The sequence below is a fragment of the Rhinolophus sinicus genome, linkage group LG03 (assembly GCF_036562045.2).
Source record: "Rhinolophus sinicus isolate RSC01 linkage group LG03, ASM3656204v1, whole genome shotgun sequence".
Classification (NCBI taxonomy): domain Eukaryota; kingdom Metazoa; phylum Chordata; class Mammalia; order Chiroptera; family Rhinolophidae; genus Rhinolophus; species Rhinolophus sinicus.
The window spans coordinates 134,524,447-134,551,124 of record NC_133753.1 but is presented as its reverse complement, the minus strand read 5'-3'; the positions used below and the strand labels follow the sequence as shown (position 1 = coordinate 134,551,124).

Genomic DNA, 26,678 nt, shown 5'->3' with positions numbered 1-26,678 from the left:
ATATATTGTTTTATATTCGATTACTGTTATTTTCTGCAGCTTCTGAAGGCAAAAACTAACTAACTAACTAAATAAATAAAATGCAGTGACATTTATTCCGAAGGGAAACATTTAGTTATGTGTCTTTAGATTACATAAACTCTCCAGGCTTTATTTGCTTCATTTATATATTCATTCAGCAGTGATTTGTTGAGCCCCGTTTCTATGCACTATTAGACCGAGAACTTGAAGGTAAATGATCACGACCAAACTGAGGCTCTTACATGCTAGTGAGAGATGGGGTGAAGCAGGTGTAAGGGCAGATGGTAGAAACATCTCAGAGAAGAGAGAACATCTGGGCTGAGTTTTAAAGTGATGGAGTGAAATTAAATCTAGGTTTATGTGCCTTCAAATTTCACTCTGTCAGTATAGAATGGGGCACAGAATAAGATATATGAGTTGCCCCAGTTTATCTTCAGACCTATAACCAGAAGAAAAACACCCAGTGACACCACAGACAAGTGAGTTAATTCTTTATGCCACTACATTTATGAGTGATTTGTTAGTATAGCATTATAGTAGCAATAGTTGACTAATACAGAAATTGAAGCTTGAAGTCTGAATGTAGGCTTTTATCATAAGGCAACATAAAGAGGGCATCCAATTTGAAATCAAAAAAGCTTCTGGCTGAAAAGAAAACTGTGATAAAAGTTTGAGCAACAGACAGGAAGTAGCACTAATGCGAGGAAAGTAGACTGGAGTTGAGATTGTTGACGAACCTGGAGAGAGGCCCTTTCAGTCTGCCATAAGGTATAAAAAGATGAGTTCATGGAAAATGTTGCCAACTGTAGTTGGAAAAATCATACTGCACCACATCTTTGACAGGATTCTGGAGATTTCTTCTCAATGATTAGCCTAGTTGAGCACATACAGCAATTAGGAAAAACAAACAATACTAACAAAACCACCATTGCCATTTCTACTCATACATTTATGAAACTTGCAGGCAGGGAAGTGAAGGAACCTGGCTGCAGGTGAGCTTCATCTCAACCCAGGTTTCCAAATTTGAAGAGGCAATGCAGTATCCTCTCACCCATCACACAACAAGGCAGTTCATCTCATATGTGGAATGATTTAAAATACAGTGTTTTGAGTTCATTATAATTAAGATAAACATTTTACATGAATTACTAATAAAATGAATAAAAATTTATTAGAAATTAGTGCTTGCTGTATAACACTAATTTCAAACCCTTTCCTTCTTCTATTCTCATAATTAAAAACACAAAAACAAAAATTATGTATCTCTCTAACCTCTTAAAATTGATATTAAAAATATTTCCTATATGTCTAAATTGGTGGTAAGAATTCAATATCCAGTTCATTTTACATACCAGTTTTTAAAAATAAAACTCATCACTTTCATTGTTTGGTTTAACTATTTATATTTATTTGCTTAAAAATAAATAGGAGGCAAAAACTACTTTTTAAGAACCAGAATTTTCAACATTTTACCTTTCATCGCCTCTAAATTTTGTGTATGTATTTACTGTGTGTTTTGTTTTTAATAGTTTATATCATCACTTGATTCAAAATAAAAGTAATATAATAAGGCAAATATTGAAAAGTCTGGTTTCTACATATATCTCCTATATGTAACCACTTTTACTTGGTCCTTTGTATAATTCCAATTTTTTTATGGAATTATGCAAGCAATATATATATATATATATATACACACACACACATATATGTATATACACATATATGTGATATATATGTATATATACACACATGATATATGTATCATATATATGATATACATATAAGGATATATATATATGATATAAGAATGTATATAGGATTAGCTTATGTTTCTGAAGGTAAATTTTGTTACTTATTAGGATGAGATAGTATTTAGCATCAATTCTATTCTCTTTTTTTTCTGTATAAAGGTAAACTCTGAGAAACCTTGTTCACCTGTGTTGATAAGTGAGAATTAATGGAGTTACAGCAGTATATTTGAATTCTTAAACTTTTAAATCATATATTTAAAACCACATAAAAAAGTCACTATCATTAAAATATTTAATAACTTACCAGATGAAACTCAGTCATGTGCTCCTTTAACTTTTGTTGAACGCAAATAGTTGGAAACCATTGAAGTACAAAGTATTGTTTGTTTCTATTCATCAGTCATTCCCTTTTTCAAAATCAAAAGCAACATTTTGAAAATCATTGCTGTTTTACCATTCTGTAGTTTTTAACCTCTTAGAATAATAGAAGATGATAAAAGGAGGGAAAGAAATAAGATTTTAATTGGAGAAGAAAAATTATGAATGGAATTTAGGCAAACGAGCAAAACTCAACTACATGTTTCTTTTCATAGATCAGTTTTGGTTCCATGTATATAAGAGAGTTTAAGATCTGAAAATTAATTCCTTTAACATATTCTTTTTTGCATACTCCTTGTGAATTCTTTATGTACCCCATGCTAGCCATATCCCACTCAATATTGAAGAATACAGCTGTTTGCTGCTTCAGAATATGTTCTTAAACACTGAAGACTGTACTTTTATTCTCTTCTTAATAGCATACGTACATTCTAGAAGTATTGTCTTAAAGCAAAAGTTCTTTAAAGTAATCCCTCTTCAAGAGAAACAATGGTCTATTCTACTAATTAAGTTATTCAGAAAAATTCCTGGTGCTTGTCAAATATGTGTAGATCAAAAATGCTTATGGATTGATTAAAAGAAGTTATCAAGAGTAAATGCAATGCATAAACAACTAGTTCAAATTCGGTCACCTTGCTGTTCACCTGCCAGTTCCTCTAAGGGAATCCGAGTATTGGCCCTAATAGGAAATATCTACCTAGTTCAGCTGCCTTTTAATAAGTGTAGCAAAGCAGTAAGTGAGACTTTTCCTGCTGTTTTAGATGTCTGGCTGGGGCTTAAAAGCAGAGTACGATGGGTGTTAAGTGCCCACACATTCTGCAGAGGTGCTAGACCGTCTATGCAGAACTTGTTGGAAAGTGGCCCAAATTGGTTCTACATCACTTAACCCATCACCACCTCCAGCCTATATGTAAGAGAAGGCTAACAAATTAATGGGTGAGGACTGATGAACACGGATATCCTGGAGGAAAGTTTTGGAGTGCTATGCTTTTCCTCTTCCATTTCTTGGGGAGAAGGGTGTGTTTCTTTTTAACTTAAGCCATGTGAATAGTATTTCAAGAAACCATCCAAAGAGCTTGTAGGTATAGAATCTCATGCCTGACTGTCACTGGAAAAGAAAACTAAAGACTGGCTGGTATTAGCTGAGAAGCAGAACAGAAAAAGAGGGCTCCATAGAGGATGACTCATTTCTAGTGTTTCATATTATAGAAAAGGGTATGAGTTTTCCCTTAGATTAAGAGAATGTTGAGTATTATAGCCAAGCTTGAGCCAGGAGGACATGACACCATGAATAATAGGCTGTGTGGGACATTAGCAGGAAGGGAACAGCTGAAGAGAAACTCAAGAGGTGGTATGGCACCTTTGTGAAGAGGATGAAAGTAGGAGATATTAGAAGAACTCAAGAGACAGAGCTGATATTTAGGTACTGGTCATAAAGAAAGCAACAATTTTAGATTAAAATAGTATCAGTCAATTCAGGTCCTTTGCCCATTTTTAAATCAAATTATTTTTTTTTCTATTAAGATGTATGAGTTCCTTATATACTTTTCCAATGAAGATGTACGTAAAAAGCACAACATTATCAACCATCAGGGAAATGCAAATCAAAACCACAATGAAATATCACTCATACCTGTAAGGATGGCTAATATACGTGTGTGTGTATGTGTGTGTGTGTGTGTGTGTGTGTATATATCTCCATACACACACACATATATATGTATGTGGATATATATATATATATATATATATATATATATATATATATATATAATGGAATATTATTTAGCCATAGAAAGAAGGAAGTCTTGCCATTTGTGATGACATGGATAAACCTAGAAGGATTATGTTAAATGAAATAAGCCAGACAGAGAAAGATAAGTACTGTATGGTATCACTTATATGTGGAGTCTGAAAAAACACCGAACTTGTAAAAACAGAGAGTAGAATGGTGGTTACCAGCGTCTGCTGCCAGTGTTTCCCACCACTGCTATGTACTCTTAGTAAACGGCAATAGTTAAGCATATAAAATAGACCTGCCTCATGAGAAGAACAAGTACTTTCTTTTAGTCAAGTCTTTTCAGGTGTCAGTATGGAAAAGGGTCTTTTTCTCCTTGATGCCATAATTTTGTTTTGTTTTATCTTCAGGTTTTAGATGAATAATAAGATAAAGCCACTGAATTTCAAGGATATTTTCAGCTTCAGATGTCTATGATAAAATTGAGAAGACGGAAGTGAATAATCTACTAGAAGATGCGGTTCAGGTAAGAAACCCAGAACAGGAAGGAAATACAGAGAGCGACTTAGATGGGAGAAGTATAAACATGCATGAGAAGACAGTTGCTTCTCAGCTTTCTCTGTGATAAGTGGAGATACGACTAAAAAAGTCCAGGCATTTATTCCAGTTGATACTGGATGGGCTGTGCGAATCCGTCCCAACACAACAGTGGCATCCACTGCCTAAGCATGGGTATTATGAGGAAGCCCAAGAGATCATGGCCATGGTCAGAAGCCAAATGATATCTTTACTTATGCTCTCTACATTTCCCTTTCTTAAAAACAAATCATTTTTTTTCAGATTAAGAATTTAATAACGATCCTTATTTTGTGTTAGGCACTCTACTAAGTGTGTGTATATATATATATATAATTTCATTCCCTATTCACCACAGCCTTAAAGAGGTAAGTGTTGTTATTTCCATTTTTCAGATGAGTCTCAGAGAGGTAAAACAACTTGAACAAACAGAAGGCTGCAGAATTAAGATTCAAACCCAGATGACCCACCCCAAAAAGCATGTTCTGAGCCTCAATACTAGATACTAGCCTCAATACTAGAGCCTCAACCCTGTCTCTTGGGTTTAAGGGCCTGGGGCATTAATATCTCTCCAGAATCTATACTCAATTCTACCATCATATTTCTAATTTGCTTTACTTCTTAACCACATAATCCTGGACACAAATCAGAAGCAGATGGTAAACAGCTATTCTTATTCTCGAGTTATGTCTTAGTTTTATTAAAGAGTGCCCCACTGTCTAGGTTGCTTAGTCTTAAACTCAAGGTGGCTAAGTTAATTCAAGTAACTAAAGAATCAAGTGAGCGATAAAATATCATAAAACTGGTTACTGCATATGACAAGATTCCTTACAAAGGAGCAGTATTCATACATCTATCAATTATCAATTTCTTAACATTTTCTAGAAAATAAAGTAGCTGAAACACACAAAATAGAAGATAATATAATTGAAATTGAAAGAAATAATAAACTGTTTCTGTATTTCTAATGTCAATTTATTATAGATGTTTAATTAAAATCAAAATCTCTAAAATATTGCTATGTTTAGGAGTTACACATATTTTATATAACTGGTACTTTTTTATAGTGAAAAATTTGTCATAATTAAAGCAATTATCAAAGAATATAGGCATTATAACAATGAGAAGGGACTGGGAATCACATAAAGCCAGATATTTTGTATTTACTGATTTTTAGGGCCTATGATTGCATAAATAGGAATTAATGAATGCCCTTTCTGAACTCAATTTCATAATCTTCAATGCCAGAGATAGCCATGCAATTGAGACTTTGAGGTGTTAAACGGTCAGTGGAGAGAAGGTAACAGTGCTTAACAGAAAGCTAATGACTCATCAGATGGTTCAAACCTTACTCACTGGTCATGAAGTCTTCCAGATTCAGACAAGTGTAGCATATACCATTGATATTGGAAATATAAAGCCAAGTATAGAATTTAGAAGTGATGCTATTGATGTTGATTTTCTCCTATCCCAATGTTCTGTTTTGGAAATTATGTTGTTACAAACTTGCATTTCAACTTACATGTTTGAAAATTTCCATTATTAGAACATCTAGTGATCGTCTTTTACTTTATTTGATTTTTAAAATTAGTTCAGGTGTACAGAACAACATAGTGATTAGACATTTACACACCTCACAAAATGATACCCCAAAAAGTCCACTACCCATCTGGCACTGTACATAGCTATTACAATACCATTGACTATATTCAGTTTGCAGTACTTTACATCCCATGGCTATATATAATTCTTAGTTGTAGTTGACATTCAATATTATTTAATATTAGTTTCAGATGTACTGCATGGTGGTTAGACATTTATATAATTTATGAAGTGATCGCTTGATAAGTCTAGCATCCATCTGACACTATACATAGTTTTTACAATATTATTGATTATACTCCCCATACTGTATTTCACATCCCTGTGACTATTTTGTGACTACCAATTTGTACTTCCTAATCCCTTTAACTTTCTTATCCATCCCCTGACCCCCACCACCTCTGGCAACCATCAATTTGTTCTCTTTATCTATGAGTCTATTTTGGTTTTGTTTGTTTATTTATTCTGTTCTTTAGATTCCACATATAAGTGAGATCATATGGTATTTTTCTTTCTCAGTCTGACTTATTTCACTCAGCGTAATACCCTCTAGGTCCATCCATATTGTTGCAAATGGAAAGATTTCATTTTTTTATGGCAGAGTAATACACCATTGTATATATTATGTACTGCAATTTCGTTTTCCAATCATCTGTTGATAGGCATTTTGGTTGTTTTCATATCTTGGCTATTATGAATAGTGCTGTAGTAAACATAGGGGTACATATGTTTTGAATTAGTGTTTTGGATTTCTTAGGATAAATACCAAGGAGTAGAATTGCTGGGTCATAAGGTATTTCTAGTTTCAATTTTTGAGGAACCTCCACACTGATTTCCATAGTGGCTGCGCCAATTTGCAGTCAACACCAAGAGTGCACAAGGGTTCCCTCTTCTCCACATCCTCATCAACACCATTGTTGATTTATTGATGATAGCCATTCTGACAGGTATGAGGTATTATCTCATTATGGTTTTAATTTGCATTTCTCTGATGATTAATGACATTGAGCATCTTTTCATGTCTATTGGCCATCTGTATGTCCTCTTTAGAGAAATGTCTATTCATGTCCTCTGCTCAATTTTTAATCAGATTATGTTTTTTTGGTGTTGAGTGGTACATTGTCTTTTATTTTATCTTATTTTTTTTATTTCAATTTTTTTTAAAAGATTTTATTGGGGAAGGGGAACAGTGTATTTCCAGGACCCATCAGCGCCAAGTCAAGTTGTTGTCCTTCAATCTTAGTTGTAGAGGGCACAGCTCAGCTCTAAGTCCAGTCACCATTTTTCAATCTAGTTGCGGGGGTGGTGAGGTAGGGGTGGGGTGCAGCCCACCATCCCATGTGGGAATTGAACTGGCAACCTTGTTGTTAAGAGCTCATACTTTAACCAACTGAGCCATCTGGCTGCCCACCAGGAGCTCAGTGGCTGCTCAGCTCAAGTTGTTGTCTTCAATCTAGTTGCGGAGGGCACAGCTCACTGGCCCATGTGGGAATCAAACCAGCAACCTGTTGCTCAAAGCTCACGCTCTAACCAACTGAGCCATCCAGTTGCCCCATCTTTTACTTTTAAGAAAGCTCATAAGGTTTGTATGATAACAGATAAGAAATCTATGAAAAACTAAGAAGACTCTAAAAGGTTCATGTGAACATAAATAGGGAAAATTTTGTATCTGAATATCTCTTTTTATTTTTACTTTCTTATGCTTCCCTTAGAAACATATTGGAAAGAAAAATATCCCTTTAACTATCCCTTTGGTGAGAAGTCTATCAGTAGGTTTCACTTTTCTTGTTCATATATACAATAATGTGGTTCATACTTATACAAGCCTGATTTTTAATCTGTAGTCCTGATTTCCCTGTCGAGATTTCCACTTAGTATCAATATATTGTATGATGGAACTCAGTCTTGTATTTTATAGCCATATATTTTTCCAAGTGTTTCCACATTACAAAACTCCCCATCTAAGCAACAATCACTGGACTTTAGCAGTTTAGAATTTAACTGATGTACAAAAGGTTAACATCATTACCAAGGTGAGCAACCAAATGAGTATCATACTGGGGAAGGAGAGCGAAAGCTACTGGAACTAGGATTTCTGAGGGCTTTTTACCATATGCAACAGGAAAATCTGAGTTGTAATTGGTTTAGTATACTCTGCAGCTGGCACGGAAAGTGTTTGTCAAAAGTGAAGTACCCTTCAGTTCAATAACACATTCACAAGAGTCTATTTGCATGAGTGTCATTTAAAGTTTTGATATACATTCAGTAAAATTAAAATGATATTTATTCTCATAATGTCATTTAAATTCATATTATTTTATTTGATGTGTCTGATAGAATATTAAGATACTTTATTTCAAGCGTTTAAAACTCATTAATCACTGGTTTGAACATTATATTAATATTTGTATGTCTATGTGGATATCACATACAAATATGATTAATCATGTATGTGTGTGGACATATGCATATATATGTAAAGAACTTCTATCAACTGTTCCTGGCCTCGTATTATAGGGAACAATCTGTACTTTCAATGAAATTGGACCTTAAGTAAGAATCTTTCAAACTAGATCATGTCACTTATTGCTTCCATTTTCCTAGATGTTTTGCTACCTGAATAGATTGAAAGATTAAAAAAAAAGTTCATCAAAGATAAAGATATGGCAGTGTTTATAGAGTCAGCTATAGTTTCAACATGATATGAACGAAATTTGTTCAAATAACTTGAATTATTATTATATTTTGATGGTGTATGTGTGTGTGTGGGTTGGGGGCTGTTTCATATCTTCCCCTAGGGGATATAAACATTTATAGTAAACCTGTAGTAAGTTCAAATGAAGCAGGAAAGGTAAATATTTCTCTTCATGATATCTTAAGCCCGAAGAAGTAAAAATATAATTAAGTGCATAATCAAACATCCATGAATAAATTAAATAAGTACTCTTGTACCCTATATTGTATTCCAACAGCTTTATAATATGTGTCTTATAGGGTGGAGCATTCTATTACTGAGGCATGCATCTAGGTGTTGACTAGTCATTAAAAATAATTTCCTTGACACAGATAGTCTTCTATTTTCCTTTCTTCTGTTTTCCTTTCTTCTTCTTCCCTTTCTCCCTCCCCTTCTTCCTTCTTTCCTTCTGTTTGGGTAAATAGATCTCATAAGTCTTTTGAGTTTGACTTTTTGTTTATACCCCCTCTTGTATATATTCTTGAATTTTCCAAGGAAAATGCATTTTCTTCATATGTGAAGAAGTGTATTGATTTTAAATAGAATGGAATATTTGTTAAGCAACGATCTTTTGTAATTTGTGCATGTTGGAAGACACTGCTTACATATTTTAAACTGGAGATTGTTAAAAGTCACAGTTTATGAAACTGTTATCACTGATACCATCTGGATAATGCTTGGCAGTATAAAAAGTGTGAGCACGTACACCAGTTAAGGCTATTTTCTCATTCCAGGAGGTCATAATGAAACTCCATGTGGAAATAGGTCTATATAAGGAAAGAACATTGTTCATATTTGAATGGGGACAACAGAAGGCAAGTGAAGTATACAGAAGTTTTATGGGATGTGAGATGAGGAACAGCTAATACAATTATGCCGGCATAACTGTATGAGAGGAGGGTCAAGGAAGTTGAATGTTAACTTACCGAATGAAATATGTCAAAGAAAATCACAGCCTTAAGTGGAGTCAGCCCTTCTCATAATTTAAACCTTGAAACTTAGTGTTTTAAACTCAGAACTGATAACTTTTAAAAGTCAATTTTCAGACAGATGAAGACAGCTATCTGGATCTCTGATCTTGAATTAAATGTCCTTTGGGGAACAGGTTGAGAAAGAGCTTGAGAAAATGAAGAGATAAGAATCTAATTTACTGTTATCTACCAGCTTCAACATTAACTAGCTGCATTTGTATCCCATGTCAGACTGGTCCTTAGAATAAGGCCGGTGTCTTCTTGTCCCAGTGACATGGTACAGAGTCTCACAAGCTCTGGGAATTGTGTAGTTAGAGGGACTATCCCCAGGGTGATTTTCAAGGGTCTCTGAAATGACATCTCCATTCTGTCTCTTCTCTTTAAGGTGAAAAGAAGCATAATCTCCTTTTTTTTTTTTTTTCCTGGCACACATTGTCTTTACATCCGAAACATATGTCAGTAATCGAATAATGTAATTCATAGCATCTCCAAAATAAGTGAGCCTATCACCTTCACATTAACCAGTGATTGAGTGATTCACAACCTTTCTTTCTTTCTTTTTTTCACCAACAATAATCTCTTCTATTATTTACTCCTCATTCTATGAACTTCAAAATTTGAAGGAAAAAAAAATGTCTATATAGAGAATTTACTCCCAGTAAATAACAGCTTAGTCTTCCCTAGATAACAGTCAATTAGAGATTCTGATAATCATAAATAGAGTCAAGGCAATAAAAGTCAAGAGATGGAATAGCAACCTCATGAACAGTATGAAAACTGAAGACTGGCTTTCTGTCCTGGCTCTGCAACTTACTAGCTGTGTAATCATGGACAGCTTAACCTTTCTAGACCTCTCCTCCTCATCTGTGACAAATGGGAAAACAATGGCACCCAAATAACATCACTGTGGGGAATTAAATGTGTTCATATATATAAGCACTTATAATGGTTCCTGTTACCTAGTATCACTATAAAAGTGCTTGCTGCTCTTCATATTTTAATTAGCCTATGAAGACTTACGACAGGTAAATAAATGTATGACTCCCATAAAGTTTTATTTTTTATCACCATTAGATCATTTGTAAAATAAAAATATCTCTTGTCTCGAAGAGGTCTCAGATCAGAAATCACTACAACAGTGTGCACCTCCTGGAGAAGAGGTTCTATATTTACAACCATTTTCATATTCCTGTGCTTTGTAACGTGTTTTTGTATGTAGATACTCAACAAATTCATGCATACATTTATATTTTTGAGGCAGATATTATGTATATGCATTTATTCTAAAAGATTTATGATGAAATTGAGTTATAAGGTTTTTATAATATGCACTGTTTTAATCATTTGACTTTTATCATTTGAATTGGTCACATTTTAGCAACTTGCCTCACTTGTAGTTAACACTGGTTTGCCAAATTTCTTAACAAGGATAGCAGGAAGAATTGCGCCAGGAAGACTTGCCCCGAACTAGAACCTGAGCAAAGCATTTCTTTAATTAAGCAATAGAGAAATAGTTAAGAACAGAAAATGGGGGGAAAGAATTAGGGAAGATAAAGGGTACAAAGGAAGCTAAGCTTAAATTTGAGGATACTTAATTAGCCTTTTGTTCTTGACTTACATGGCATATTTGGAAAGCCCTTTGTAAACTCTAAGTGTAACATAAATGAAAGATATCCTTACTTTTATTATTTTGCTAGTAATATTTCCATGATCACTGTTCCCAGCCTGGCTACATCAATAGAAAAGTAGTCGTTGAGACAGGTTTCCAGATTTTAGCGGCATGGGCTAAATATTTTCTTTCCCAGGGCTGAGAATAGCAGTGCTGTGGAGCTGGAATTACTAGCATTCAGTGAACTGAGCCTATTCTTGGTCAAAATCAAGCATTCAGGGTTGTGACAAAGGTTGGCAGAGCCCAGTCAGCTGGAATTGATAGCATTGTGTGCAGTTGGATCCCGGCGTGGTGTCTGAGGACATACGAACCAGAACTGATTATGTCAAAACAGAGTTCTCTAAGTGAAAGCCTTGGAGTCAGCACTTCCTGAGGATAAAGAGCTCGGGATGTGTCTGTGTAAGGACTCTGAGACTTCTCTTGAATGCTGAAGGGTGACTTTGAAATGCTCAGTGACTAGGTTAGACTCTGTGTGGAGCATGCAGACACCTCTATCTCTTTTGTCATACCTGGACATGTTTCTTCTTAACGGTATTTTTAATAGCATGTTGCTTTTGAGATGCTCCAACAAGTTTGTTCACAGGTCTGGTCTGTTGTTACAAAACCTCTGATGAATTGCATAAGGTCCGTTGTTAAGCTCATGTTAAATGTAAGGGAAGTAAGACACTCAAGGAATACGAGGGTGGGATGGGGGAAGAGACTCATTAATATAGCGGAAGAATTCTTATCTAACTCTAATCTCCTTTTTATCCTCTATTATTTACATACGCTTTATCACCAGCGACTTTATCTTTAATTTTGCACACACAAATCTCCTGCCTTGTTGTTTAATTGCATCACTTTCTCATTAATCCGAAGCATTTCTCTCTACTTTAATCTTTTTTGGGGTGGGGGACAATAAAATGCCAGAAAAATCTTCCATTCAAGAAAGTATCCCTAATATCTTGTACAAAATTGAAGAATGCCCAAGATTTTTTAAAAATAAGCCATGCTTTTCATATCATAAAGAATATTTTTGTTTTACCATTATTTCTTATGTCAGTACACATTAAAATCTGCTTAAAGGGTATGCTTGATTCCAGTGGAACTATATTTGAGTAACATGGGTTGCAATGGGAAATAAACAGTATTTCAAATAATTATTTTTTTTTATTTTGTATGCATACTAAATTGATAACCAGTATAGTTTTAAGTGTAAAAGCATTATATAATTAGTGTATTGAAAATAGATCATTCTCAAGAATATCTAGTAAATGAGTGACAAATATGAATTTTTGCCAGTAAGACATATCTAAATGAGAATTTCATTTTCTGTGAAATAAAGTACTTATATCCCTGCATTGCCTAGCCATTTGGCAGGACCTGTCTAATGGAGAAGCAAAAGAGAAATCCAAGATGAGCTAAGTCAACATCTGTAAAATTTGAATGACTAACTTGCATATTTCCTAAATTTATGTAATTACGTCATCATATACTGGTTTATCTGATCATTCACTCAAAATAAACTATGATTTATTCTATAATTGTTAAGAGTGCCATGTATAGAAACAACATACATACATATATATATATATATATATATATATATATATACATATTTGATATAGCATTATCAAAAGTTAAAAGTAAAATCTATTGATTGATTAAAATTTAGTATTTTTGTAAGATTGAAAAAATGGTTTTTTCTCTTTTAAAGAAAATCACTAATTTGTCCCATTAAAATAATACTTAATGCTCAGACCAAGCAATCAGTGTATCTTTCAAGGGAAAAATTGTTCAGGGTGACTGTTGCCCAGTTTCTTCCCTTACAAATCTCAAAAGCCCATATTGACTTTACCAATTTCAGATATAAGTTTGTTTGGTCCAGAAGGCTTTTCAGTTTTAGTTACTAGCCTTGGTCCCATGCTTATCAAGCATTAAAGTGCAAATGAATTACCTGGGGATCTTATTAAAATGTAGACTGATTCAGAATATCCAAGATGAGGCCCAAGACTGTTCATTTTGAATTAGCTCCCAGGTAATGCTGATGTTGCTGTTCTATGTCCTACACTTTAAGTTACAAGGTCCTAGGAGATTTCCTCTCTAAGGTTTAAAATGCCATTAGTATTATTTTATAGTTATCATCAACTTAGAGTGTTCCCTAGTGCTGTTTCCATAACTCATTTTATCTAAAATAAAGATGATTTAGGCCTCTGAGTACTCCTCCAGAACAATGTACACCAACTAGGCTGCCTGTGTCTGCACTCTATATTCTGGTAATGAGAGAAACTGATGGCTACAGATTGGGCAGTATCAGATGAGGACTATAGAAACTTTAGAAATATTGTGATATTTGCAAAATAGAGATATGTGCAAGCACCATAAGGACACAGCTAAAATGCCCTTTTTATTTTTAAAGAAACACTTACTACTAAAATATGTTTGCGGATTATAAACAACACACCTCTAAATAGCACATGGGCTAAACTATAAATCTCAAGAGAAATTTATATATATAACAAATTTGTACTTCTTAATCCCTTTCTCTTTTTCACCCATCCTTCCAAGTCCCTCCCACTTGGCAACCCTCAAAATGTTCTCCATAATGATGAGTTTCTTTGTGTTTTGTTTGTTCGTTTATTTTGCTCTTTAGGTTCCAAGTATGAGTGCATTCATGTGGCATTTGTCTTTCTCTGTCTGACTTCACTTAGCACAATACACTCTAGGTCCATCCATGTTGTTATAGATGGCAATATTTCATTCCTTTTTATGGCTGAGTATGCCCACAAATTTGATGACCTAGATGAAATGGAATAGTTCCTTCAAAGGCACAGGAAGCAACAGACAATCTGAATAAGCTTATATCTATTAAAAACTGAGTTAATAATTAATAACATTGCAAAATAGAAAGTACCAGGCCCAGTGGGTTCACTGGTGAATTCTACCAAACACTTAAGGAAGACATTATACAAATTTTCTATAATCTCTCTGAGAAGATAGATGCAGAGAGAGCACTTCCTAACTCACTCAGTGAGGCCAGCATTATCCTAATACCAAAATCAAGCAAAGACATTATAAGAAAACTATACATCAGTATATCTCATGACATAGACGCAAAAATCCTCAACAAATTATTAGCTAGTCAAATCCAAAACATATACAAAGAATCAAACACAACAACCAAGTAGGACTTATCATAGGTATATAAGGGTGGGTCAACATCCAAAAATCAATTAATATAATCTCTCATATCAATACATAAAAAAAGAAAAATCACATGGTCATATAAATAGATTCAGAAAAAGCATTAGACAAAATGTACCTATTTATAATTTAAAAAAAAAAAAGCTCTCAGTAATTAGAAATAGAGGGGAATTTCCCCCAACATGATAAAGAATAGCTATAAAAAACCTAATATCATACGAATGGCAAGAAACATGAAGCTTTCTCAATTAAGATCACAACTCCTTTTCAACATTAGCTGCAAGTTCTAGCTAATACAATAAGTACAAGAAGACTAAGACAAGAGAAGAAAGGCTATTCAGATTGGGAAGGAAAAAATAAATAAAACTGTTTTTATTCACAGATGACATGATCACCTATGCAGAAAAGCCAATAGAATTGACAGAAAAAACCTCCTCTATAATCAACTAACATGTGATTATAGGTACATTGCAGGATAAAAGGTTAATGTACAAAAGTCAGTCTTCCTATATACTAGCAATAAACAAGCAGAATTTAAAATTTTAAACTAAATGTCATTTACATTAGCAGTCTAAAAGTGAAATACCTAGGCTCATATCTAACAAAATGTGTAAAAGATCTATATGGGGATAACTACAAAACTCTGATAAAAGATATCAGAAAAGAACTAAATAAATATTCAGTGCTCCTGGATAGGGAGACTCAATACCGTCAGGATGTCAATTCTTTTCAACTTAATTATAGATTCAGTGCAATCCCATTCAATATCCCTGCAAGTTATATCATGGATAAACTGATTCTAAGGTTTATATGGAAAGGCAAAAGACACAGAATAGCCAACTCAATACTGAAGGAGAGGAACAAAGGCTGAAGATGGATGCTGCCCGATGACAGGGCTTACTATGAAATTACAGTAATCAAGACAGTGTGATTTTGATGGAAAAATATATAAATCAATGAATAGAACAGAGAGTCCAGAAATAGACTCACATAAATATAGTCAACTGACCTTTGGCAAACAAGCAGACAATAGAATACAATGGAGCAAAGATATTCTTTTCAACAAATGGTGCTCGAAAACTGGATAACCACTTGCAAATAAACAAATCTAGACACAGACATTACACCCTTCATAAAAATTAACTCAAAATGGATCATAGACCTAAATAGACACAAAACTATTAAACTCCTGGAAGATAACATAGAAGAAACCCTACATGACCTTGGGTATTGTGATGACTTTTTAGATATAACACCAAAGACACAATCCATGAAAGGAATGATTGATAAGATGGACTTCAATAAAATGAAAAACTTTTGCTTTGTGAAACATAAATCAAGACAGTGAAAAGACAAACCACAGAATGGGTGAACAACTACATGACATTCTGGAAAAGGCAAAACTATGAAGACAGTAAAAAGATCAGTTGTTACCTGGGGCTGCAGGGGTGGGGTGGAGGCGTGAATAGGCATAGCACAGAGGATTTTTAGGGCAGTGAAAATACTGTGTGTAATGTCATAACGATGGGTACATGTCGTATTACACGTTTGTCCAAATTCATAGGAGTATAACACCAAGAGTAAACCAGAATGTAAACTCTGAACTTTGGGTGACGATGATGTTTACCAATTACAACCAATGTACCACTCTGCATGTTGATGATGGGGGAGGCTCTGTATGTATTGTCGGGGTATATGGGAAATCTCTGTGCCTTCCCCTCAATTTTGCTGTGAACATCAAACTTGTTTTTTGTTTGTGTGTGTGTGTTTGTTTGTTTTCAATGAAGTCTTAATTTTAAAAAAGTGCTTAGCTGATCATGGAATATTTTATAATAGGACTTGAAACATTTTTACTTATCTTTCATGATTCCTGTTAAGAGTTCTTGCTGCTAATGACTTTCCTCATTACAAAACAATTCTCCCAGCTCCATTAATGGTACCAACATTTTTTTCACTTTCTTCCCAGATTTGCAACATCAGAACAAAGTATATTTCCACATCTTATCTTCCAAACTCTATCAATGATTCTTGCTTCCATCACACTGGCCCAAGTCATCACCATCGGACACCTGAAGCACAGCCAGAGCCCATACGTAACTTGTCTTCTGCGTCTGATGTACTTTGCTTCTTGTTTCATTTGCACAGATGCTTTACCCTTCATCTTACTCTGTGTTCTTTGATAATTTCTCTCTTCAGCCAAACATTTCTAATAGTCTTCTAGATAAAAACTAAAATCCTCCATATATCTTTCAGAAACCTTTACAATTTGTTCCTAAAATATTTCCTCAGATATACCTTCCTCTCCTTCTCTATATGGACCTTCCTTTCCAACCTGATGCTTCTGCTTACACACCTTCTGAGGTAGGCAGAATAGTGTCTCCAGCTCCTTCCTGCACAACCCATGCCCCTGCCAAAGATGCCAGAGATCCTATTCCTGGAAACTGTGACTATATTAGGTTACATGGCAAAGGGGAATCAAGGTTACAGATAGAATTAAGGGTGCTAATCAGCTGACCTTGAGAGGGGGACGATTAGTTTTCCAAGTAGTCCCAATGTAATCATAAAGGTTCTTATAAGTGGAAGATGAAGGCAGAGGAGAGAGACAGAGAGGGGGCAGTCTGAGGAGGACTCAGCCGGATGCTCTTGGCTTTGAAATGGAGGAAGGGGGCCATGAGCCAAGAAAAGCAGGTGGCCTCTAGAAGCAGGAAAAGGAAACAAGCAGATTCTCCCATGGAGCCTCCAGAAAGGAAAACAACCCTTCTGACACCTTGATTTTAGCTCAGTGAGATATATTTTGGACTTTTGCCTTCCAGAAGTCTAATAAATTTGTGTTGTTTTAAGGCACTAGGGTTGTGGTAATTTGTTATAGTAGCAATAGAAAAAGAATGAGTTCACTCTAGTAATTACATAGAACACATTTCCACCTTTAGGTATTTGCTACTTGTATGTTCTTTTTTCTTTGATTATATCATATATCCCATCACATCAATTATATATCATACCATATCATATCATGAACTAGTGAGAGCAGCGTGCTGAAACACGATTGCTTCAGAGTATGCTTATGTACACTATATGACCTGGGGTATGGTAGATTCTTGGTAGTCTTTACTGATAATTTGATTAAGCTGGGCAATTTTTTTCTTTAAATACTACTGATAAATATCCATCATAGAGGTCATTTCTCAGAGAGAAAAGATACAGTGATGGTTGCACTACATAGCACTCATTTATCAATTTGCCTGGTCAAGGAAATTTGCCATCTTAATCAGTTAATATGAACAGCATCTCTGAGGGGTTACTACATCCATTTCCTACACCAGTGAGGCAAAATGAGGTGATGTGAAGAAGGATAGCTGACACTTTGCTCTCCCACCCCTGTGTCGGTAGAGCCCAGTGGGGAACTATGAGTCAACCCCCACCTAAATCAAGAGGCCAAATAAGATAGTAGGTGGCAGAGCTAATGGGCATGCCACTTCCCCCTCATACAGAATCAGGCTTCCATATCCAACGCTGCCCTCTGCACAGGGCCCAGCAGGAAACGGATCTTATACCTGCACTTAAAGGCGATGAGGTGCTGAAGTCAGGGCCCTACTTTTTACTGTCAGCAGGTGTGAATGGGGAGTTGAACTCGGAACTTTCTTTCCACCAGTCTGAAAGTTGTCAGTGTCAGTCAGTGCCCCACTTCTATCGGGATGGTGGCAGTGCCACCTAGCATGAAGCTAAACACACACACACACACACACACACACACACACACACACATACACACGGTGTATACAAAATTTCATAATGTAATATCCAAAATGTCCAGGATACATAAAAAAAAAAAAAATCACTTGTCTTTCCAACCTTGGGTAACCACTGATCTTTTTATTGTCTTCATAATTTTATATTTTCGAGAACGTCATATAGTTGGAATCATACAGTATGTAGTTTTTTCAGATTGGCTTCTTTCACTTAGTATGCATTTATGCTTCCTCCATGTCTTTACATGGCTTGACAGCTCATTTCCTTTTAGCACTGAATATTTCATTGTCTGGATGTACCACAACTTATCTATCCATCCCCCTTCTGAAGGCTATCTTGATTGTCTCCCAGTTTGGGCAGTTATGAATAAAGCTTCTATAAACATCCATGTGCAAGTGTTTTATGGGTGTAAATTTTCAGTTCCTTTGGGTAAATACCAAGGAATGCAACTGCTAGATTATGTAGTAAGAGTATATTTAGTCTTGTACGCAATCGTTATGCTGTACTCCAAATTGCCTGGACCTTTTTGCATTCCCACCAGCAATGAATGAGAGTTCTTGTTGCACAAAATGCTGAGTGGAAAAAGGCAACTCCATCATTCCATTTATATAATATTCTTTAGATGACGAATTATAGAAACGGGGAACAGATTAATGATTGCCAGGGGTCAGAAACGGGGGTAGCATGTATTGTAGGAAGAAGGTGGATGTGGCTATAAAAGGGCAACACCAAGAATCCTGTGTGATGGACATGTGTGGTATGTTGAAAGGATCATTCTCAATATACTGGTTATATTGCATTGTAGTTTTGAAAGATGTTATTTTAGGGAGAAACTGGGTAAAGAGCATTGAGATTTTTCTCCATCATTTTTCAGTACTGCATATGAGTCTATAGTTATCTCAAAATAAAAGTTTAATTTAAAAATTTAATTAGCTACCCTTACCCCTCAGAAGAAATTTGCATTTACCTAAAAGTAAATGTCTTACGTATGTATAGAACTTATCAGTTTGCAAAGCAACTTCGAAATGTGACCTCATTTAATTCTTCCAACAATTCCATTAGTTTTTATCTCCATTTTGTAGATGATGAAATTGAGAGAGAGAATGCCAAAGGTGATCCAGCTAGTAAGTAACAGAGTAAAGACTCAGTCTCCACTGTGAACACGCTGTGCTTTTCTCACAAATGTTCTCCCTTTGTCTTCCTTCCTCTGTTCAGGGACCTAATCCCTTTTCCATGAATTAGCCTCTGTGTCTTTATGTATTACTCATAGAGTTTTGCGCTTGCTATGTGGCGAGCTGCTGCTTCTTAAAATATCCTTAGTGCCCACATTTCCCACCTGGGACTTCTCAGCTTCGACTCTCCAGTGGCCCTTCCCTGAGCCCATAGTCTCCGTAAGCTTTTACTGGGCGTGGGTCTCAGCTCTTGTCCGTGCCAACAGTTTTTGTTCGCAGAAGGCCTCTCTTGAGTCAACAAATCCTCCTCACCCACACCTGGCTCAACTCTTCTTTTCCATCAGGCTGTGACAAAAATAAAGCACACATTTCTCCAAATGCATCATTTGCTTCAGTGTGTGGAATATAAAGAGTAGGTGGCCCAAGGTAGAAAAGCGATCCTAAGCAGTAACAATTCAACATCTGCAGTCATATCCACATATGGAACTTAATTTCCATTTGGTGTGCCAGGCTTCTGAGGAATGTTGAAAGTGTTTAAATGTTTGTGAATAACAGTAGGAAGAAATGTAATTGGCCCAAAGAGAGAACTCCTTTACCAGTATTTTAGAACTCATATTCAATGCTATAAATAGTGTGCTTAGTAATCTTCAGAGACTTGCAAATCCTACAAAGGATACCTTTTGGATTAGATGACGTTTGACTAAATCATAATCTTTCTTTAATATGTAATACATATATATGTATATATAATTCATATATAATCAATTTGTATAGAGTTGTGCATGGAAGCTTTGCTTAATATCTTTTTTGTATTGATGTTAAATTCAAAATCCAAAAGAATACAACCACTTCCAGTGTTTTATCTCATTCGTTTATTAATTTATTCAATTTTCACTTGTGCTCTGTTATTGCAACACCCATACTAGTGGATATGGGATCTTCTTGAATTAAAAATAAAGTAGATTTCCTAGCATCCAGAACGAGCTACAAACTATAGAAACATCTTAATAGAGGCAAAGTGTTGGAACTGGGCCAAAAAGTTTGCAAAGTCATGTCTTATCATCATGTCTTGCTTGCATTTTTGTTGCTAATGTTACTTTAAAGCATTTGCCCTTGTAATTATATGCTCACCGTGTCCTTCTTTCCTCTTGCCTCTCCTCGGCCCTTTCTCTTCTCTCTACCTTCTCCTTTCCCACAGTCTCACCTTTGCACCTCCTCTTCTGTCTCCTCTTCATCCACACCAACTATTTACCTTTTCTCCAATCCACTCCTTACTCATCCCTGCTTCTCTTCACCCTAACACTTCTCCCACACTCACCATCTTCCATTCCATCTCTATCCTGTCCCTCCATCTCCTTTCTCCATGCCCAAGAGTGTGGTTCTCAGAGTTTATTTTCTTTATAAACATGTTTTTACTCAATGAGTCAATATCCTCAGCTTGCGGAGAGGGACATCTAGTTCTAATCATCTCTAATGTAGAAAGAGAACCAGGATGATTCCACCCACAGGAAATGAGTGTTTCTTCAGTTATGAAGATGGGTATTATGAATCAGAGCTCTTTGTGGCACTTAGAGTTCACCGAAGCTTCACATTTTTTATGTGAGTGCCAGTAATTCATCATTTCAGAAAAGTGTGTTCTGATTATGCTTTGAGTTTTAAATCCTAATTGTGGTAATAGTAATAGTGATAATATTATAACAATAACAAGAACAATAGTTTTTTTTTGTAGTAATATTGCTGTGGGCTATATTGATTGTCCTTTTTACTGATTAGGTCCCAACTAGTGTTTTTCCCCATACTAGTAAAGAATTTATTAAACAGGAATATATATATATATATATATATATATATATATATATATATATATATATATATATAGTGTGTGTGTTTTTGTTTTGTTTTGGTTCTTTTTTTGGCAGAATAATGTCCTCTTTCTCTGGTTAAAAGATGCATTTTTTTTCCACCTGCTTTACAAATTTTTGGCAGGAAGTTTATAAATATGAGACTTACTAGTCACATGTTTTATGAAATATGCTGCAGGTATAGCTATGAGGTTAGCACTGTTTCATAACAAGTGAGAAAACAATAGCTTAAAAATAAAACCCAACTACCATACCGAAAACATCTTTCATTCCAAAACAAATGTTCTAGTATCGCACAAAACAAAAATACACATACAGTAGGAGATAACTGAATAAAACTCTTCTACCAAAGAGAAAGAAGAATGGAATAAAAAGTAAAAATGCGCACTTAAGATAATAATATGATGTTTCCTTTTAAAGAATGCTCAAGAACGTGGGTAAAGCCACACTGTATGACTTAACACGGGTTTTATGACATATCATAAAACTTGATGTTGAGAATATATAGTCTCTTAAAAATAGTTTTATGAAGACACTAAGTGAAGAAAAAATAATTGATATAAAGGAGAACGCTACAGATGCACAAAATAGTTATCTCACTGCTTTGCTGAATTACAAGAAACCATGTGCTAGGTCAAGCCTTTACCAGTTTGAGGTAGCAATTTGCTCACACATCATTTTACTGAATTTTACTGGGGCACCTTCCCAAGTTTTATATTTGTCATTGCTGTTATTTTTCTGTATCAATGGCCTCATTTGGGCTAGCAGAGGTGGTTTTAATAATGCAATTCACCAATATAATTGGGAAACATACATTTCAATGTACCATTTAAATTTAAATGGAAATTATAACCATTTTGTTATGTTTAATTACTAGGGCCCTCTCATGTGCAAAGGAAGAAGAATTGGTCCCTCACACTTTTTCCCCACTGATATATGAATAACAAGTACATATTGTTCTTGCCAGAAGGTCCTATATGACTTTTAGCAAAAGGTTACCCACTACAGTGCTTTAGATGTCTTTAAATATGACATTATTTTCTAATAATAAGTGATTTCTAACCTCAGCTTAACATCGGAATCAGCTCGAGAACTTTGAAGTAAATCCAACTGCTTGAGCACCACTCCCAGAGATTACAATGTTACCAGTTTTGTGATTGCCCTGGGCGTTGGAATTTTTTTAAAGCTCCCTAGGTGTTGTGTATTTGAAACTGTGTTTTAGAACCACTGTTGATTATGAACTTTGGAGCCAAGGAAAACTCTACATATTGTTTTTTGTTTGCTTGTTTTTTTACACAGTCGCTAATATATTGCAAGTCTGTAGTTTACAGTTAGGGTTCACTCTGCGTTGTACGTTCTATAGATTTTGACAAATGTATAATGGTGTGTATCTGCCATTAAAGTATTACACAGAATAGTTACCCTGCCCTAAATGCCCCCTGTGTTCTGCATTTTTAAAAAGCTTTTTTATTAAATTATAGGTAACATACAATATTGTATTAGTTTTAGGTGTATGCCATAGTTATTCAACATTTATATATCTAAAGAAGTGATCACCATAATCCAGCAACTATCTGACACTGTACCACACTATCGTAATATTATTGACTATATTCCCTATGCTGTACATTACATCCCCATGACTTATTTGTTTTATACCTGGAAATTTGAGCCTCTTATTTCCTATCACATTTTCACCATATTTTAAAAATTTTTTCAATTACAGTTGACATTCAGTATTATTTTATATTAATTTCAGGTGTACAGCATAGCGGTTAGACATTTATGTAATCTAAGAAATGATCCCCCTGACTAGTCTAGTACTTACCTGGCACTATACATATTTATTACCATATTATTGACTATATTGCCTATGCTTTACATCCCCATGACTATTTTTGTAAATACCAGTTATACTTCTGAATCGCTTTACCTTTTTCAGTCTGTCCCCCAACACCCCTCTGATCTATCAACCCAATAAATCTACTACCCATCTCACACCATACAGTGTTATTACAATATTATTGACTGTATTTCTTATGTTATATCCTACATCCCCATGACTATTTTGTAACAATCAATTTGTAGTTCTTAATCCCTTCCTTTTTCCACCCACCCTTTATCCCCCTCCCATCTTGCAACCATCAAAATGTTCTCTGTATCTATGAGATTTTTCTGTTTTGTTTATTTTGTTTTCTAGATTCCACATATAAGCAAAATGACATTGCATCTGTCTTTCTCTGTCTGACATCCTCCACTCAGCACAATACCCTCCAGGTCCATCCATGCCACTCGCAAATGTCAAGAACCCATTTCCTTTGATGGCCAAGCATTATTATTCCATTGTATATATGTACCACCTCGTCTTTATCCATTCATCCATTGACAGACACCCAGGCTGCCTGAACATCTTGACCATTGTAAACAATACTTCAATGGACGTATGGATGCACATGTTCCCTTGAAGTAGTGTTTTGGATTTCTTTGGATAAATACCCAGAAGTGGGATTACTGGGTCCTTTTTTGTCTCTTTTTATAGCCTTTGCTTTAAATTCAATTTTGTCTGGTATAATTATTGCCACTCTAACTTTTTGTTTGTTTGTTTGCATTTTCATTAAATATTTTTTTATCTCTTTACTTTCAGTCTGTGTGTGTCTTTCGATCTGAAGTGAGTCTCTTGTAGGCAGCATATGTAAGGGTCTTGTTTTCATATCCATGCAGCTAACCTATCTTTTGATTGGAACATTTAATCCATTTACGTTTAAAGTAATTATTGATAAATATGTAGTTATTGCCATTTTATTACTCATATTCTCTCTCTCCCATCTTATAGAAGTCACTCTAACATTAAATTTTAACATGCAATTCTGGTTTGATGGTGATGAATTGCTTTAGCTTTTTCTTTTCTGGGAAGCTCTTTATGTGTTCTTTGATTCTAAATGGTAGCTTTGCTGGGTAGAGTAATCTTGATTGCATGTCCTGACTTTTTATCATTTTGAATATTTTGTGTCAGTCCCTTCTGGCCTGCAAAGTTTTTGTTGAAAAATCAGCTGACAGTCGTATGGGAGCTCCCTTGTAAATACTAACTACTTTTCCCTTGCTGCTTTTAAGATTCTTTCTTTGTCTTTAACTTTTGGCATTTTAATTATGATGTGTCTTGGTGTGGGCCTCTTCGGGTTAATCTCATTTGGGGCTCTGCCTTCCTGGGCTTGTGTGTTCATTTCCTTCACCAGATTAGGGATGTTTTCAGTCATTATTTCTTCAAATAGGTTTTCAATTCCTTGTTGTCTCTCTTCTCCTTCTGGTACTCCTATGATGTAAAATTTGGTATGCTTGATGTTGTCCCAGAGATCTTTTAAAGTATCTTCATTTTCTTAATTTTTTTTCTCCCTGTTCTGATTGGGTGTTTTCTGCTACCATATCTTCCAACTTGCTGATTCAGTCCTGTGCTTCATCTAATCTACTGTTGATTTCCTCTATAGTATTCTTCATTTCAACTATTGCATACTTCTGATTTTTTAAAAACTATTTTCTATCTCTTTTTTGAAGTTCTTTCTGAGAACATTGAACATTCTTATAACCAGCATTTGGAACGCTACATCTTGTAGATTGGTTGGCTCCATTTTGTTTAGTTCTTTTTCTGGGGTTTTGTTCTGTTCTTTTATTTAGGACATGTTTCTTCATCTCCCTATTTTGGCAACCTCTCTGTATTTGTCTCTATTTATTAGGCAAGACTGCTATGTCTCCTGGTCTTAATAGAGTTGTCTTACTTAGTAGGTGTGCTGTGGGACCCAGTGGTTCAATCTCCCCTGGTCACCTGAGCTGGGTTCTTTCAGTGTTCCTTGTGTGGGTTATGTGTTCCCTCCTCTTGTAGTTGAGCCTTTTGCTGTTTGCATGTCAATGAGAGGGATATGTACTCTGCTGTTTTTTGTTGTTTTTTTTGTCTCTTCCTTCCTACAGCACTCCATTTTTAAAAATCTCAATCCCCATTGCCATTTCCAATGCAAAGATATCTTTATCCCAGAACAAAAGACAAACCACTAAGCTAAATATTTGAGAAATAATGGTTATTTGAGAGAGTTAGGAGAGCATATTTTCATAAGGAAACTAGTTCTAATGCTCATCTTCCAAATCAGAAAGATGAGATATGCTATATACACTGTTTGTGTATAGACACACAAACATCATTGTATAGAGAGAAGTGGGAATTGTGTTTGCATCAGCCATGCCAAAAATAATTATAGTAATAAAATAATTGTTTTTACATTATAAAGACAATATGTACTATTCTTCACAGTGTCTAGCTGCTATATATGCTCAATAAATATTTGTTGAGTGAATACATTTATTTGTAGGACCCAAGGTAACCTCACTATGAAATTGCTTTTAAAACATGTATTTTATAGTCAGAAACAAAATTGATTATTCAAAAAGTGAGTAATGATTCACTGGTAATATTTTCATGTACAAACACATTTTCTTTAGTATCTCAAAAAACAACAACAACAAAAAAACGTTTCCACTCTTTAGTTGATACTCACCATACCTGCACCCATATTCATTCATTCACTTGTACACACACACACACACACGAGTGTACATACCTGCATTTACATGTTTTATTTGACTTTGTCTTTTCCTTTTTACTTAAATGGATTACCTAACTGCAAAGCCAACTCCCTAATTTGCAATATCTTTTATAACTGTTCAGTCCTAAATAAAGAGGTCAACTGAAATCACAGGTAATATTATATATATATGGTTTTGTTTTTAGTTTCATTTTTGAATCAAGTTCCAATTTAAGAAAAGCACAGTCGTTGAATGAACACTTTGGCGTAAAGTTGCCCCTTTGCATTTTTATCTGATAATTTTTATCTCATTATTTTTATGGCATCATTTTATCTCATTATTTTATCATAATAGCAGTATCATAACTCTGGTAATAACTTGAAAACTTTGGGTATATACTAAGCTCTCTTCATAGGAAAACTATTCTTCTAAAGCATGAGGTTGTTTAATCTCAAATAAATAAGCGATCCCTTCACATATTTGCTGAAAAGTAAAAAAATGAAGTATCTGTTCATAAAGTACCAAAAGTGTTTTCATAGAAACATATAATATTTTTGTATATATTTTTGTTTATAAAATAAAGAGATAAATAAGGTTTATGTGATCTAAAATGAGCAGGTATCCTATATAGTGCTGTATAACTTGACATTTTAAAATATTTAATAACGATTAAGCTATTTATAATAGTGTATATATTTT

General features: G+C 34.8%; 1 long non-coding RNA gene across 1 annotated transcript in view; it reads left to right on the top strand.

Moving 5' to 3' along the window:
• The window catches only part of LOC141570402 (uncharacterized), a 430,720-nt gene that overhangs the window by 114,706 nt on the left and 289,336 nt on the right, over positions 1-26,678 (top strand). The window contains exon 2 of the long non-coding RNA XR_012494406.1: positions 4,302-4,417. This is a non-coding gene — a long non-coding RNA (uncharacterized LOC141570402). The remainder of the gene's footprint in view (positions 1-4,301; positions 4,418-26,678) is intronic.